Raw genomic sequence first — 16,941 nt, 5'->3', positions numbered from 1 at the left:
GCATGAAGAGCTCACTTTGATCATCACAGCAACAGCATTTACAGAGAAAATAGTGGCTTGTTCTGTTTGACTGCATGTTATCTCGGTGTTCCAGAGAGGTGTGTGTGTGTGTGTGTGTGTGTGTGGGTGTGTGTGTTTCTGACACCACACAGATTGATCATACAGTCAGTAAGAAACAGTGATATTAGCATTGACATTTACATTTGGCAGCCTCACAAGTTCTGAGCAAAGAAGTTTTCCAGTCAATCAAATTGAAATTCAGCTTGCACAGAGAATATAATATTTTGTAACGTTTTAAATGTCAATTTTATTAATTTAATGCATCTTTGCTGAGTAAAAGTATTGTTTTTTTAATCATATCTACCACAAACTTTTGAACGGTGTAAATAAATGTTTTTTTAATAGCATCTATGAATAACTAACATTCTGTTCTGCTTCATGCTGACTTTAAGTGTCCTTCATCTGTCATGATTTCGTAAAGATTCTTTGTAGTCTTATGCTTGCATTTGAAAGCATAACTCTCGCCAAAATGCAACCTAGGGTCTTTTTGTTAATCTACCCGAGGCAAACTTTCATTTAAAAGCATAATTAGAATGGAAACGCCACTTTTAAGATTGACCGTATTTTCGTTTCGTAGCTGTGTCCGCCGGCATTTTGACAGTCAAAAACAGTCGATCTCTGAATGCGCATGAACTGACTCTGAATTTTAGTATTGCTTCTTATATGAGGATCCTTTTTCAAATACAAGGTCAATATTGATTTTCACTTACGACAAAACAACAAATTATCTGTGAATTTATATTGAACTAAGCTTTAGGAGCTTTCCATCTTTACTCTCCTCCCTGTTACGTTGCATTCGGAGATCGACTATTTTTGACTGTCAAAATGCCGGCGGACACATTTATAGTGAGTTGTTCAAAATCTTTCTTTTTAGTAAACTCTGTGAACACAAACAATGTTCTCAATGCTGGAGTTCATGTGTAGAGCCCCTGGTGATACTTCCAGCGCAGTTTCATGTTGTGTCGAGCCTTCTTAGTATTTTAAAAATAGCGTTATTTGATGCTATCATAGTCGTGCCCCATTCACTCCCATTCACAAGGCAATTTGACCAAAAACGAAAATACGGTCAATCTTAAAAGTGGCGTTTCCATCCTAATTATGCTTTTAAATGAAAGTTTGCCTCGGGTAGATTCACAAAAAGACTCTAGGTTGCATTTTGGTGAGAGTTACCCTTGAAAAGGAAGGTTATATTGCACACGCCACATGCTGATCTTTATCAAGAATCTGAACTTTCGCATTCGAAGATCCACCCATCTAAAGACACATTCAGCGCTCGGCTTGTGTAGAATCAAACCTCCTGTTTCTCCGAGCGTCTCAGTCTTCTGCAGGGTCTGTTATTAAGACTCGGGTTGAGTGATTCCGACACATTCAGCGTCCAGGGTAAATACACTAAACATCACTTGAGAAGAACCACACTTATGCATTTTGCATGGGGTGGATGAATGGATGCTCTCAGCATATGCACTGAATTGCAAATGAGTGTCAGAGGAGAAAATAGAGAAAGAGGAGCTGTTCGGACAAAACAGGGTCATTGCAAAGCATCACGCGAGACACGGGCAGCTGTCTTCTGAGGGACCATCTGAGGGAACTAACTGTTTTCAACACTGATAATAATCAGAAATGTTTCTTGATCATCAAATCATCATATTAGAATGATTTCTGAAGGATCATGTGACACTGAAGACTGGAGTAATGATGTTGACAGCTGTTTACATTTTTAATAATATTTCACAATATTTGTGTTTTTACTGTATTTTTATCATATAAATTCAGCCTTGGTGAGCAGAAGAGACTTTCAAAAACATAAAAAATATGCATTATTATGTATGTCTATGTAGATGTAAAGTATATGTGTGTGTTAATATTTGCTTCAAATAGCTTAGTAAGCACTATATTGCTATGCACTCTGGGATTGTCTTCTTCTTGAAAGATAGATTAATGCTGCCGTAGATTCTGGTATCCTAGTAGACTTCACATGCGCGTGAATGTTGCTCAGAAATGCGGCCTATGGGCAGCATGAGATCTTGTCTCTGTAAAATCTGAGAGATACAGAGAGCAACCTTACATTTAAGAGTTGTTCTTCTTGTTGCATAGAAATTGCTGGGAGATTTCCTATCAGGTGTCTAGCGCTCGAGCGCCACTGAAGGACACGATCACAACTCATATCAGAAAACAGTTATTGATTCTCACCGCGCCGCTGAGAGGAATCAGTCACGAATTGAATAACAACTAGATCTTTCTGGAGGAAATGTGAGTGGAGTTTAGCGTGATGTGGGTGTTTGTTTACTGGACCGAGTCAAAATGATCGCTAATTGTTTGTAACTACTACTATTTGACTTCACAAACACAACTCATAATAATCCATGAAGATGTGTTTCTGAACTCAAGCAGTGGGTTCAAACTCACTGTCATAATGCCGTTAATTTTTCATGATATTCTCTTTGGTCTCTTCTGTGCTGATGAAATATGAATAGAGTTGATATGCCTGTTTCTCTGGAGCTCCAGTTATTGCACTTAGCATTATTTTTAGTTGTTATATAAACACTTCACAATGATGAATGTGTGAAAAAGCTCATAATATAGTCAGTGATGTGCGACAACACCACTGCTTAATACTGACTGCTGATGTGTGCTGCTCTTTCAGTGTGCGCTTGTGTTTCAGTGACATGCTCTCAGATATTTGTGTTAAAATACCTTGGCCAAAATAAAAAATAGACACGAATGAGACAATAATAGTATATAACGCTATAAAATGAATGTGATGATGGAATCTGCATTTCTCTGTGTTATTTATTTCTCTATGGATCATAAAACAAGCATCTCTCTCTCTCTCTCTCTGTTGTCATGGCTACAGGTGGCATTACTGCAGTTTCCCAGAAGCCCTTGAAAAGACAAGCTATGCCCTTTTGAGATGACTGACACTGGAACAAACTTCATATCTGGTGAGTGTGTCACTGGTTTCCTCCCTCTCGCTGCGGTTCTCGAAGCTCTGCAGATCATGGTGAACGGGAACATCTGCTGGCAGGTCCCCTGAAATAATGGATTGATACATGCAGACAGAAGGGACAACACTGTATGCTTTTATACACACACACACACACACACACACACACACACACACACACACACACACACACACACACACACACACACACAGTTAGTGAAGACGGTCTCGTCCCCTGACAATCGAATACAGCAGAAAAACATCAAATAATGTGGTCAAACCATTGACTTCCAGCCATCCTTTACTCTTCCTCATGTTGTTTTGTTCTCCATGCAACACAAACAAGCTGTTCTTTCTGGGTGAATAAAGTCAGTCAAACAATAATATACAAAAGACTTTTTCCTAAGCTATTCCTGAAGCTCTCATATCTCATCATATTCAATTATAGCTAATATTAGCAAAAGCAAAGGGGAAAAACAACTAAACCCATCAGTCGAATTCATCATATAAAGCTTTCCTGTGGCTACAGAAGACTTTTCAACATAGCGCCCAAGTCCTATGCACATTTTATTATACTTTTATGGTGCTTATTGTCATTTTAATACAAGACACCCCAGGTGAATAAAAAAAAAAAACAAATAATAATAGATATCACCGTACTTCCTCAGTTGAGTGATTACATAAGGAAGTGCACAATTTTTTTTTTGTATTGCAAGTTTTCTTAAATGTTATGTTTAAAAATGCAAATTATGCATTATCTAATTAAATATGCATTATTTTGCATATAATTCCAGAGCATAAATCTGAACATTGGATAAATCCAAGTTTAGGATTTCTCCTTTTATAACTCCATAAATCAGAAAATACTGTCAACAGCTTGGAAAAAAAAATAAGTTTCCACCATGTTTTTAGGAATAAAATGTTAAATATATCAGGCAAATGAAATATGAACAAACCCCTCAGTAAAAACCTTCTAGATAGGAATACAACTGTAAGTTCTGGTACATGCAAGTGCTGCTGAAGCCTTCAAAGATGTGTATTGTAATTGAAATCTACGGACTTAAAGGGTTAGTTCACCAAAAAATGAAAATTCTGTCAGTAATTACTCTCCCTCATGTTGTTCAACCCCGTAAGACCTTCGTTCATCTTCAGAACACAAATTAAGATATTTTTGATGAAATCTGAGAGCTGGCTCACTCCTCCATAGGCTGCTAGGTAATCGATATCTGCCAGCCCAGAAGAGTTAGTAAAGACATCGTTAAAATAGTCCAAGTGACTACAGTGGCTCAACCTTAAGTTTATCAAGCGGCGAGAATACTTTTTGTGCGCAAAAACGAACAAAAATAACGACTTTATTCAACTCTTCATTTTCTTCTGTGTGTTTCTCTGAGTGAGGTCACGTAGTGTATCAGCGCAGCGCTTCTGGGTTGTACGTTAGAACGGAGGCTCACTATTGGCCGACGCTGGTCATGTGTGTGATGCGTGTGATGCTGGACTATTGTAACGATGTCTTTACTAACTTTTCTGGCCTGGCAGATTTCGATTACCTAGAAGCCTATGGAGGAGTGAGACAGCTCTCAGATTTCATCAAAAATATCTTAATTTGTGTTCTGAAGATGAACGAAAGTCTTACGGGGTTGGAACAACATGAGGGAGAGTAATTACTGACAGAATCTTCGTATTTGGGTGAACTAACGCTTTAAAAGTGTATTTCTATTAGTATGACGCAACATGTTATGAAAAGCCAAATAGCCCATAGCTCAAACTTGACCAGTGCAAGTCCCAGGGAAGAAAAGAAACATCAGGTGACCAATAAACGATGACCAATTGTTCATTTTTGGCTGCACTGAACCTGACAGCATGTACTATATGTTCTACACCCAATCCTTCATCCACTCTAATCACATTCCAGCACTCGAGTGTGTCTGTGCAGAGAGGAGATGTTTTCCAGTAAGCTCTGAGCTGTGGTTTCTGTGGTCTGTTTAGATGGAGCAGTGACATCATATCTGACCACCTCATTATCTCTAATGCGTTACACGCCTTTAACTGCAGGACTCATCGCCCAACCACAGAGTTTGTGCTATGAGTTCATGGGTCTGTCGGAACGATGAACAACAGGGTGCAACTTGGTTATTTGACAAGATTTCTGAAAGAAGCAAGCAATGGCATGAAGAACCAGGTTTCTCCAAGAAGTGTGACAGGAGACAGAAGACCGTTTGACTGGTTATCTCTTCAGGATGTGTCAATGTCCAGCATTATACAGCCATTAGCCATAACTGAAGTGGTAAAATGTGGTTTAGTCTGAAATAAACATAAATATATCAGAATATATCTGAATACAGTAAACATAAAGATTCACCTCAGTATACATACATTAAATGGCGCTAAACATATGCATGTGAATTACACTGGCATCACTCGCCTCCAAACACATTAATCACGATATGAACAGAGTAACAACAATCGGATATACAGCTGCGACATAAAAGTGTTAATATATCACAATATAACAGCTAAGTATAAGGATAAAGACTGTGAGCTACAAGGTTGTTAATCGATGGTATTTGCTTCTGTTACGGCCGTAAGTCTGCATTATTTCAGCTTATTTTTAAAATAATTGTGTTTAACAGTGGAAATACCTGGTAAAAAACTACATTACCCATGATGCTGTACAGAAAATTCCACCAATCATAGTCGCAAAAGGCAAAACTTGCTAAAAGATCTCTTTAGCTCCGCCCAATCCCATGATGCACTGCGAATGATGTAATCGAGTCGATCTCACCACACTCTCAAAATACGTAAATATTTGTATATATACAGTATATATATCTTGTATATATGTATATTTTGCTATAAACTTAAGATGTTTATATATATATATATATATATATAGTTTATATTTCTCCATCGTTTGGTTATGCTGTTCACAATGCTTATAAGATTGTAGTTCTTTCCCCCACTAAAGCTGTTAAGTAGTACAAAAACTTTTTGTATGATTTTCAAATACTTTTTGCCTTAAATCAAAGTTTGTAATGTTATGATTCTCCTTAACTGATTGGCTTGGTTCATGTCTTACAATGTTTTAACAAAGACTTTTTTTTAAATCCTAATGGGAGAAATGGATAGAAAAAAAAAAAAAAAAACGCTCTTGATTTAGTGGACGGACACTGTTGCAGTCTATAGCATTTATGTTAAACATAAAACCAACATGACTTGTTGATTGGTTGCTTAGAAACGATTTGTTTATCCAGCCGCTGTGTTTGACCAATCAGAATTCACTTTGGCAGGATCCAATTAAAGCAAATCTACAGCTGACGTGACAAGCTTATCAAGTCCAGGCTGCTTCCCTGAGGATACCAGATCCACTTTAAGATGATGATTCATCCTCCTCCTCCAACAGATATTACACTCCATCAAATAATCTTCATCAATAAAAGATCTAGAGTTGCTTTTACTTTGGCAAAACGTGTTGCATTAGCTTTTTATAGATCGGCAGGGCGTCTTTATCCTGTGATATCAGCGATCGTGGCTAATGCCTTCAAAGCAACAGCCGCTGCCAGAGGATGATGTTTAAGCAGACAGACGTTTGTAACTTCCCGCACCAATCATGAAGTATTCATTACCTACTTCAAGCCATAACAGGTTATTGTATTATTCATTGCTGAAGATCATGGGATTATTCTCTAGAATATTGCGGCTTACTCGCTCATCGAGGTTATGGAGACAATCATGTATGTGCATTCATAATGAAATTCATTAATAGATGTCAGAGACATGCAAACTTCACAAGCCAGAAGTCATTGTCACAAAAATAGAAGTTTACTTTAGTGAAAATTACCGGTATGGTATCTTTAAAGTTTGTCTAGTATAATTTAGGTTTACTGGTGGTTTTCTACAACAGCATTAGTCAAGTTTACTATAACCATATAAAGTCAAGTTTACTGGTACAGTATGTTCACTAGTAGTCTACTATACAAGAGCGCTAGAAGTTTCTATGATTTTGTTTCAACTGTACATGTTAAGTCAAGTCACCTTCATTTATAGAGCACTTTTTACAATACTGACTGTTTCAAAGCAGCTTTACAGTGATAACAGGAAAATAATGCAACAGAGTTTGTTTTTGCCTCTAGAAGAAAATAGTCATAGTCTAGCTTAAGTAAGTTCAGTGATTGTTCATTTTTGTTATAAAAAAAGTTCTTAATTTAATTCATTTATATATATATAGCCGCTCTGGAGAAAAGTTACGTTTAGTGATGTTATCTCTCGGGTTTACTGGTAGTTTATTGCAGTATTAGTTAAGTGTATTATAACAGTATAAATCAAATTTACTGGTAAAGCATCTTTTGAGTTCACTAGTAGTCTACTATATTAGTATGTGTGAAGTTTACTGGTACAGTATCTGCCGTTTTGCTTCAACAGTATGCATCATTCTGGTTTACTTGTAGCATAATTAGTACTGTAATTAGTAATGTAATATTAATATAGTAATATAATAGTATTGTAATCAAAGTTTTACTGATACAGTATCTGTAAATTTTGTTCATATTTATATGTCAAGTTTAGTGGTCCAGTATCTTTTAGATTTGCTGATAAATTTCTACAACAGTATTAGTCAAGTTTACTGGTAGTGCATCTTCACTAGTATGCCTATAATGGTGTGTGTGACATTTACTAGTAAAATATCTGTCGTATTCCTTCAACAACACTGTATGTGTTGAGTTTTATCTTTTATGTTAAGTTTACTATTAGTTTTCTCAACATTTCAGAACTGGTAAATTTCTAAATTACTGGTACAATAGTATGAGGTGTACTGGTCAGTTATCTGTCAAGTTTAGAGCAACATTATCTAGCAGTTGTTTGAATAACGTGTCAAACGTGCATTAGTGAAGTTTCAGTAATGTGTGTTGACTTGCTCTTATGTATGCTGGTGAGAGATGAGGAAACATCCAGAGACATGCGGTTCTCCCAGAGTGAAGTGCTCAAATCCTCATAAATATGAGTGATCTGGGATTTGATTGATATTGTGGCTAAAAGCTTTCCTGCTGCGCTGCCAAGACTCTAAATCTGAGGGTCCATTTTCTTTGTGTCAGGTTTTACTTGTTATGTTCAGTCCTTTCACTGCAACACTGTGGACATTCAGCTCCATTAGACACAAATACTGCCAGAGCAGAACACAAACTAGTACTTATACAGGCTGTACAAGATGTTTTATATAGTGTATACATGCTGGACTCAACAAAATATTCATGCCTAAAATTAAGATTTATGTATCTGAATTGCATATAAAATTTCCACACACCATTTTAACAAATAAACTTGTTTGATGCAGAATGCAATATGATGCAGTTTTTGTCCATCATGCATAAATGAAACGGGTAAAATGTCTCTAACAGTGCTAATAAACTGAATGTGTTTATATATTTATCATCAATACATCCAATTTGTTTCAATCTCATACATTTTAACTAATTGAATATTGCTTGTTCCACGGCTAACATTATTTTAACCACATTTCAATCATGACAACTCTCGGAATAGCTTTAGCATGTTATTGAATATGGCAATGTTAATGTATTTGGTCTTGCCAGACTAGATCCGCTGCTGCTGTTGAGAGAAAGTATAGGCTTGCTACTGCTAACATTTAACATTTATGCATTTGGCAGACACTTTTATCCAAAGCGACTTACATTGCATTTCAAGGAACACATTTACATTCTTATCAGTTCTTGTTTTCTCTGGGAATCGAACCCATGACCTTGGCATTGCAAGCGCCAACGCTCTACTGTTTGAGCTACAGGAAAGATAACAGATGCACAGAGACGCTGTTGTGAGCATGTAAGATGCTGACGCTGTTGCTGCTGCATGAATAGACATATATAAATCCCACAGCAGATCTAGGCAGGTGGAGCTGGGGAGGTGGAGGGGTTCAGAGGAACTCTGATAGGACGTTGCAGGACTATCTTACAGCAAACACTGAACCAGTCTATTCATCTCGAGCATCTCAATGGCTGCAGGATCAGGAGAAGCCAATCAGCTTGTGCCATGCGGAAGATTGCATGTAATGGACCATCAGCCAGCGCCCTCTAGAGTTTCATGACTGAACTAGATGTACTTTTTAACGGAATAAATGTTTTCACAATGAACATTTATGCTGCTTCTGAGCTATTTGAATAAATGCATTTTGAAAATATCATTATTTAAATCAAATCAAATCAAAAATAGTTTAATAGATTAAAATAGTAATAAACTATGTTATGATTTTTTTTTGAGGGCATCTTCTCTTACCCATTTTCTTTACTCGTTTCAATGATTTAGAGTGGACAAATAGGCATCACATCAAGTTAATTCGTTTTTTTATGTTGAAACTGTAATCCAAATGCATGGAAATGTAATATGCAATTCAAATACATAAATAGTAAATTTATGCATCACATGTAGGAGCTTTACTGCTTGTACCTGAACATATTTGACAGGATTATACAGCTAATCTTGGAAACACTGTTCATTAAGTAATTGCCATGAAAGCATACTGTCAGCTGGTGTTTATTGCAAAACAAACCCCTTCCGTATCAGAAAAGAAACCTTCTCTTTACTATTTATTATCCCTTAAATAGCAGGATATTTGAACTCAAAAATGTCACCAGCGCTAAAGAAAACTCAACAGACCTTTTAAAGTGTTTTAAAGTTTGTAGATTTATGTCTCTCCTGGCTCGTTTGTGTTGGTGAAAGGGCAGCTGGGTGATTTTATTTCTGTGTGTGGTGCAATAGTTTATCTGTGGCTGTGTGTGTGTCCACACTCCTTATCTCTGAACCTGAACTGTTCCTATCAAATCTCAAGCAGCCCCGATCCGCTGCTGTATCCATAATCGACCCTTCACATCCTCACATCACCCCGAGAGCTTGAGCAGATAAAAGCTCAAGTCTCTCACAGTCGTTCTGTGCGAGTATGAAGAGACCTTGAGGAGTAACAGATTATTTGGAACGGATCAGGGATGTGAGAAACTGAAACAAAAAAAAATCTTAATATTTTCTGGGATTCTTTTGATAACAATTCAGTTCTGATTGCACTGCGACGAGCGGGATTCAAACCCGGATTTCCAGCATAGAAGGTGGGCACGCTAACAAGACCGCAGCCTCTAGCATTAGTTGCCAGCGCACCTGTCTTGAGATCAGGGGAGTGAGGTTTACCTGCACAGCTCCTTACTAGCTGGCCTCCGTTACGCTCACCCCTAAACTTCACTCTCATCCGGGTCACGGCACCAATGTTAGATCATGAGAGATGTGCGTGCCAACAAGGATGCTAAAGACCGCAGCCTCTAACGTTAGTCGCCAGCGCGCCTCTCTTGAGATCAGGGGAGTGAGGTTTACCCACACAGCTGTTTACTAGCTGGCCTCCGTTGCGCTCACCCCTAAACTTCACTCTCATCCGGGTCACGGCACCAATGTTAGATCATGAGAGATGTGCGTGCCAACAAGGATGCTAAAGACCGCAGCCTCTAGCATTAGTCGCCAGCGCACCTGTCTTGAGATCAGGGGAGTGAGGTTTACCTGAACAGCTCCTTACTAGCTGGCCTCCGTTACGCTCACCCCTAAACTTCACTCCCATCCGGGTCACGGCACCAATGTAACCTCATGAGAGATGTGCATGCCAACAAGGATGCTAAAGACCGCAGCCTCTAGCGTTAGTCGCCAGCACGCCTCTCTTGAGATCAGGGGAGTGAGGTTTACCCACACAGCTCTTTACTAGCTGGCCTCCGTTGCGCTCACCCCTAAACCTCATCCGTTACACTGGTATGTTGTCTGGTTGAGGCCTGTTTTGGACAAGCTTAAAAAAAATGATGTAGAAACAATTTTCACTCAAGAATTGCTAGTATTTTATTGCTAGGCATTTTTCCCTCGTATATTGAATTTCATCTCATTCTAACTGCATTAATCTGCATCACGCAGTGAGAGCGAGAACTATCAAGATGTTTTTGTTTGTTTTTGCCAAGTAAGTGACATACTCGATAATGTAAGCTTCCACATCATCTAAACAGCAATTACTACATTATCATAGGCGATACTGTACATATCACACACTGATTTTTTTTTTAATTAGTTTAGTTTTATTCAGAGTTTGACAAGGCAGGATATTGAGGGACAAAACCCTGAAATGTATCAAACAAAACACATGCTCAAGACAACCTTATGTACATAATTTAAAAACAAAACAAAAAACAGATGCACAGAAAAACTTGAAATACATCAGGCTTCAAACAAAAACCATGTAAGTTATTTATAAAACATTTAAAAAAAACACGTGGAATAAAAGAAAGGTCATGTTTTTTTATTTTATTTACTCCTGGGCACAACAAATTCCCTACACTGCCGTAAGTAGGTGTTGGAGCCACAGACAGGAAACAATGCAGTGTAGTTTCATAAAAGTACGTATAGTGGCCTCGTCGCACCTCTCACTCAGTGATGGGACAGTAGAAGTTGGTACATCTATTATCTGACAGCAACGTTTTTGGACCCTCTCTAACTAGTCCACCCCATACTGGGCTAGCGTACTCGAGAACAAGGGATACCCGTGTTTTTAGCAACACAGAGATAGTGGATTCTAGGACGCACCTTCGAAACCATGTTCTTAACATGGGCATCCCACGACAGATCCAAAGAAATTTGAACTCCAAGCAGTTTAAAGGTGGAAATTCTGCAGGGAATGTGTTCATCTTTCCTGGTGCTAATGACCATATTTTTGTAAAAATGGGGAATCTTAGCAGGATAACAATTTTGCAGATGTGTTTGAACTGTTTTGTGATAGTAACTGTAGTAATTATAGTATTTGGCATATGCATGGCAGAAACTGTGATTGCCATGGTGAATTTCTAAGGGTTGAATGTTTAAAAACTAATGGTTGTGTGCTGCTGTCAATTAAGCCGTCTATCAAATGCACCAACTTTTGTTACTCTGTGTTAATTATATCAATCAAATCACATCAAATGTTGAAAACACAGATTCCAGCAGCAGTAAAAGACAGAAATAATCAGTATCTGATTAACTCCAGTGTCCTGATTAGGCTCATAGCAGGGCTCTTTCTGTCTGGCCCTGCAGGGGTCACAGTTTCAAATCCTTCATCTTCATTACAAGACAATCAGAATTAACTACGCATGAGAAAAATGTCTAATTATCACCTACTGACTTGCTCATTAAAGCTAGGATAGTTTTTCATAAACACTTTTTGTTTCTTGTTAAAAACTCTCTCTGATATCAATTAATAATAGAAGTGGTAGAAATATTGTAAAATGTATGTGTATAATCTTCTGTGGAAGTCTCCGGATCAAAACAATTTCATCTAATCATTGCATTTGTTTTGATGACTTCTATTAAAATGCCATTCATGGGTTTATCTCCTCCAAAAGTGTGAACTTTGAGCCTCGCAGACACCATCAGAACATTGAGAGCGTCCGCTCAGATCCATCCATCACTTTCCAGCTCAACCAGTCTCACGGCATTAGACCTTCAAAGAGTGAACAGGTCATGAACACGTCAAAGCGAATGGAGCATTGTGATGCAAAGCGCTACAATGGACGCTTCAATACATCATCATCATCATGGATCCGTTCAGAAAGACAAATGTTCAAGTTTATATTGTTTACCTTGACTTGTCTGTTGTAGACCAACTCCAAAACTGCTCCCTCTGCGCTGGATGGGTTTAGAATAAGCAAGATGTTTGCATTCAGTGCTAGTCTACTCAGCTGCTTACTCAAGACAAGTTAGCTACACTGCTAAAAATATTCCTAATATTTTGGACCTGTACTGAAAGTTCACAGTTTCAAAGTTTGGCTTGGTTCCTTCCAGACCATGCAAGACATAAGTGAGCAGTCCGTCAAAACACAAGCGCTCAGGGTCGTTGACAGTAATGATATTTCGCAGCTACATCCTTTAATATTTTCAACTAGAGCCAAACATGCTTCATTCAAGCCCTTTCCGCTGTTCGCGCGTTGCGTCTCTCTCCTGCTAAAGACGTAAAGATTCTCATTAAGAGCTGCAGATGACACGGTTATTATAACAACAGAAGCAGAAACACGGTGAGCAGCAAATACATTTATTTATAATACACATACAGATGATTCCGACCGTTTAACTAAACCAGGTTTGTGACAAGTTAACGTGTGGCGCCTTTTTCCCCATACATTTAACATTATTAATCAGAATATTAATACTGTAGCATTTCATAATAAACAATGTTATACTGTTATTTGGAAAATTATGTAAAGATATAGCAAGGGAAGAAAAAAAAACGTAAGATATTGTTGTGCTCATGCTGAGTTTTTATTATTAGATTATGTCTTTGTTTTTAGTAGTTTATTACTTTGAACAAAATTTAAAAATGGTCCATACTTTTCTTTTCCAGTTTTTGCCATACACATAGGGTTTAATGTAAAAATAATATTAATAATAATAATAGCCTGATAAAACATCAGATCTTACCTTTTTATATTAATATCCAGTTGGGAGAAATATTGGTAAAAAAATCTTAGACATCACTGCTTTGGCTCTCGGGGCCCATCTTTGATGACTATTTTGAGTGTTTAGGATTTTTTCTTTTACAAAGTACAATGGCTGCCCCAATGGAAACGTAGAACCTCCGCTGGGAATTAAATATAGAGACATCTATCCAATTACCTCTTGGAGCTTGATTTGAATAGCCCTGCTCTATTGTAACCAATGATAAGTCGAGTCTCCCGTGTGATATTTGCGTTGCCGTTATGACGTACTGCCTGAGTAGAGCGTCCCAAATCAGTCACTTACCAGACTTCTTTTCTAGACTCTCTGCTTTGGGTTTGGAGCGAAGCTCTTGCGTCCCTAAACTGTCAAAAGACTGGCCTTGAAAAGCTCTTATTATAAACATTGATCTTGATAGTTATCAAGGTTTGAAATTAACATCTGCCAAAAGCGAGTAAAAATACGCTGTCGAATCACTAGCCAATGTGGCGGGTTGCTTATTGTGTTTACTCACTTTGCTGTGGAAGTTTGTGTGTAAGCTTGTGTTTGTGTAAATACAGTGTATCGCACAGAGTCTGCTCATATCTGGCTTACTTGAACACACACGTCACTACTCAAATAACAGTGCGCTTGTTCAGTTGCATTGAAGCAAGATTAAAGAAACATAATGTGGAGATACTTGTCTGGGGTAACTAACATTTGAGCATTTGGTTAACGGAAAAGACATTGTTATTTTCCAACATCCTACAGTTTTCCAAGACCCTGTCTTATCCTGAGGCCACAGGTTTCTTTTGTCCCGCGTGGTGTTTGATATTCTTTATACTGTATTGATCTGTCCACCTAAAATACATTTTTTGGTGATTAGGATGAAAGGGGAAGGGAGTAGATTGCTGGATGACGGGATTTTGTTTGAATAGGAAATTAATGTATGAAATCCAAATTTTATAATAAATAAATATATAAGATGTGACATAGTTAATCTGGTTTATTTGTTTTGCCCTTTTTTTTTTTTTTTTTTTTTTTTTTTTTTGGGGCTAGTAGAAGTTCTGAATGGCCGGTACCTTAAAAATGTTGTTGCCAAATTGGCCAGTGAGTGAAAAAGTTCATTTCAAACCCTGATGGTTATACACAGGTCTTCTGGTGTGACTCTTGTGATGCAATCCACAGCATGTCCCTACACTAGAGATGTTGTCCTGGTATCACAGGTGAGGAGGGGTTTCCTGATGGAAACACACGTCACATGTCATGTCATGTGGGCTGGCAGACGGTCATGCGAACACCACAGATTAATAACACCACAGATTAATAAAACCACAGATTAATAACACCACAAATCTCAGCAAAAAAAACAAAAAAACAGCTTGATTTCACTAATGTCTTGCATCTTACCAGGAACACAATAAGAAAGACGAGATGCTCCATGAATGGAGAAATTGTACTGCTCAAAATGGCAGCTGTAGGAGTGAGTGTTATTCTAGTATTTGTTAAAAAAAATTTTTTGTTGTTTTGTAATGTTTTTACTTCGCCTTTAAGTCATATCAAAATTGCCCTTATTTTATGGAATATCGCCACATTTGTTATAAATGATTAATCTCTGCACAACATTATTGTTTTAAATTCATGTTCCTGGTAATCTTGAGTCAGAATATCTTCATCTCTTCTGTTCTCTGATGATGAGGGCGGGGCTTTAACCTGTCACTCACATGAGATCCACCAATAGCAAATCACAACCATCCAATCAATTCCCCGCAGATAAAATCAAGCCCCGCCCTACTTTTGCCAACTTCTGTTTCATGCCGACTTTAAACATTTTATTTCAGGCACCTTTTCTAATTTTTCATCTAATCAACATTTTTCATCTTTTTTAATTTATTAATTAATCAAAGCATTTTTATTTGTATTAATGTCTTCCCCATTCAAATACACTAACATTCAAAAGTATAAAATAATTAAGACTTTTAATCTTTTTGAAAGAGTCTCACCAAGGCTGCATTCATTTGTTCAAAAATATAGTAAAAAAATGTGACGTTAAAATTTTAAATAAGTGTTTTCTATGTAAATATATTGTAAGATGTCATTTATTCCTATGATTGAAATTTCAGCATCATTTCTCCAGTCTTCAGTGTCACACGATCCTTCAGAAATCACTTGATTTTGGTATTCAGTTATTATCAAGTTTTTCTCCCCTCCAACGTCCAGCCGTATAGAGACACTTTCCACAGTCTTATCAGGTCCCAGTGGATTCAATTAAGTCTCGGCCTTCAATTTTCTCTGTGTTGAATAGTCTGTTTCACTCTGAAAAATGTCAGATTGCAGAGGTCAAATGGGTTGCGAATGCCATTTCATATTGATTTAAGTCATTTCGTTTCTTTCTGAATCCTGCGATCAGCGTTCACAGTCCAGATGAAGTGCGTTTGCTCGTCGCACGGCCCAGCGTTCCCTCAGAAGGGCTCGAGTGCTTCAGAAACCCAAACCCAACATCATTAGAGATGTCTCACTTCTTGGTGTCATTTAACAGGTTTTATTTCACACTATTGCTGAGTCTTGCTGTGGTATTTCATCATGCTGGCGTTAATGCTGACTCTGTATGTTTAGGAGGTGGTCCGGCTCGCTTTCCAAATGTCATGTGCTAACTAACCCAAAACAAAAGTGTTAAATGTGCAGCGAGTCATGCATGATTACGGTCTCCTTCACCAGCTGTCGACTCCTCCTAATTACAGCTCTGACATCAATGACAGCAGATCGCACAAACTGAAGCGCAGGAAACTGCACAAATACAGAGAGAGGTGGAGCTGCGTTTCTAGATGGATGAGCGTCTGCTTGTGTGTTAGTGATGCAATTCCTGTGGGCCGGAGTGAGCGCCGTGTAAACAGTGCTTTATGGCTAGCTTCATCACATTCCTTGTGCCTTTCTGACAACTAAGCTGGATTTAGTTTTTTTGTTGTTGTTGTTGTTTGTTTATTTTTCCAGATTTTGCAAGTGCATTGTACAAAATTAAGGCGAGACACTACGGGTGAATAGGGTAAAAGTTTTAACTAGCAGATATCACCATGAAACTTTCCCAGTTGATTACCTACATTAAGATGAGAAAAAATCTAATTTAATGTTTAAATATGCAAATTAGGCAATATCTAATTAAATATGTGCTGATTTGCATATATATAAAAAAACCCGAAATCTGAGTATTGGATAAAGCCAGGTTCAAAATTCTTTTTTCATTGTGTTCACATATTAGATGGGGAAAAAATTACAGAGGGTTTATGGATATCTACTTTTGTTATCCTGTAAATCAGAATATACTGTCAATAGCCTTAAGAAAATGATTTTCGCCAGGTTTTTTGGAATAAAATGTTATATCAATCAGGCTAGGAATAATATATTTACAAATCCCTCTGTAAATGTCTTCATAATATAACTAGTTACAAGACTGGAAAGTTTGGTGTATATCG

The 16,941-nt window shown here is 37.7% G+C and overlaps 1 protein-coding gene across 1 annotated transcript in view; it reads left to right on the top strand.

The window, feature by feature from the left end:
• Nucleotides 1-16,941, top strand: part of lrfn1 (leucine rich repeat and fibronectin type III domain containing 1) — a 156,135-nt gene that overhangs the window by 100,517 nt on the left and 38,677 nt on the right. Inside the window, exon 2 of the mRNA XM_084420174.1 lies at nt 2,915-3,002. The gene's annotated coding sequence lies outside the window, so the exon portion shown is untranslated. The remainder of the gene's footprint in view (nt 1-2,914; nt 3,003-16,941) is intronic.

This window comes from Rutilus rutilus (genome assembly GCF_951802725.1).
Source record: "Rutilus rutilus genome assembly, chromosome: 9".
In the NCBI taxonomy this organism is placed as follows: Eukaryota; Metazoa; Chordata; class Actinopteri; order Cypriniformes; family Leuciscidae; genus Rutilus; species Rutilus rutilus.
The sequence above is the reverse complement of the archived record's forward strand: the minus strand, read 5'-3'. Positions and strand labels throughout refer to the sequence as shown.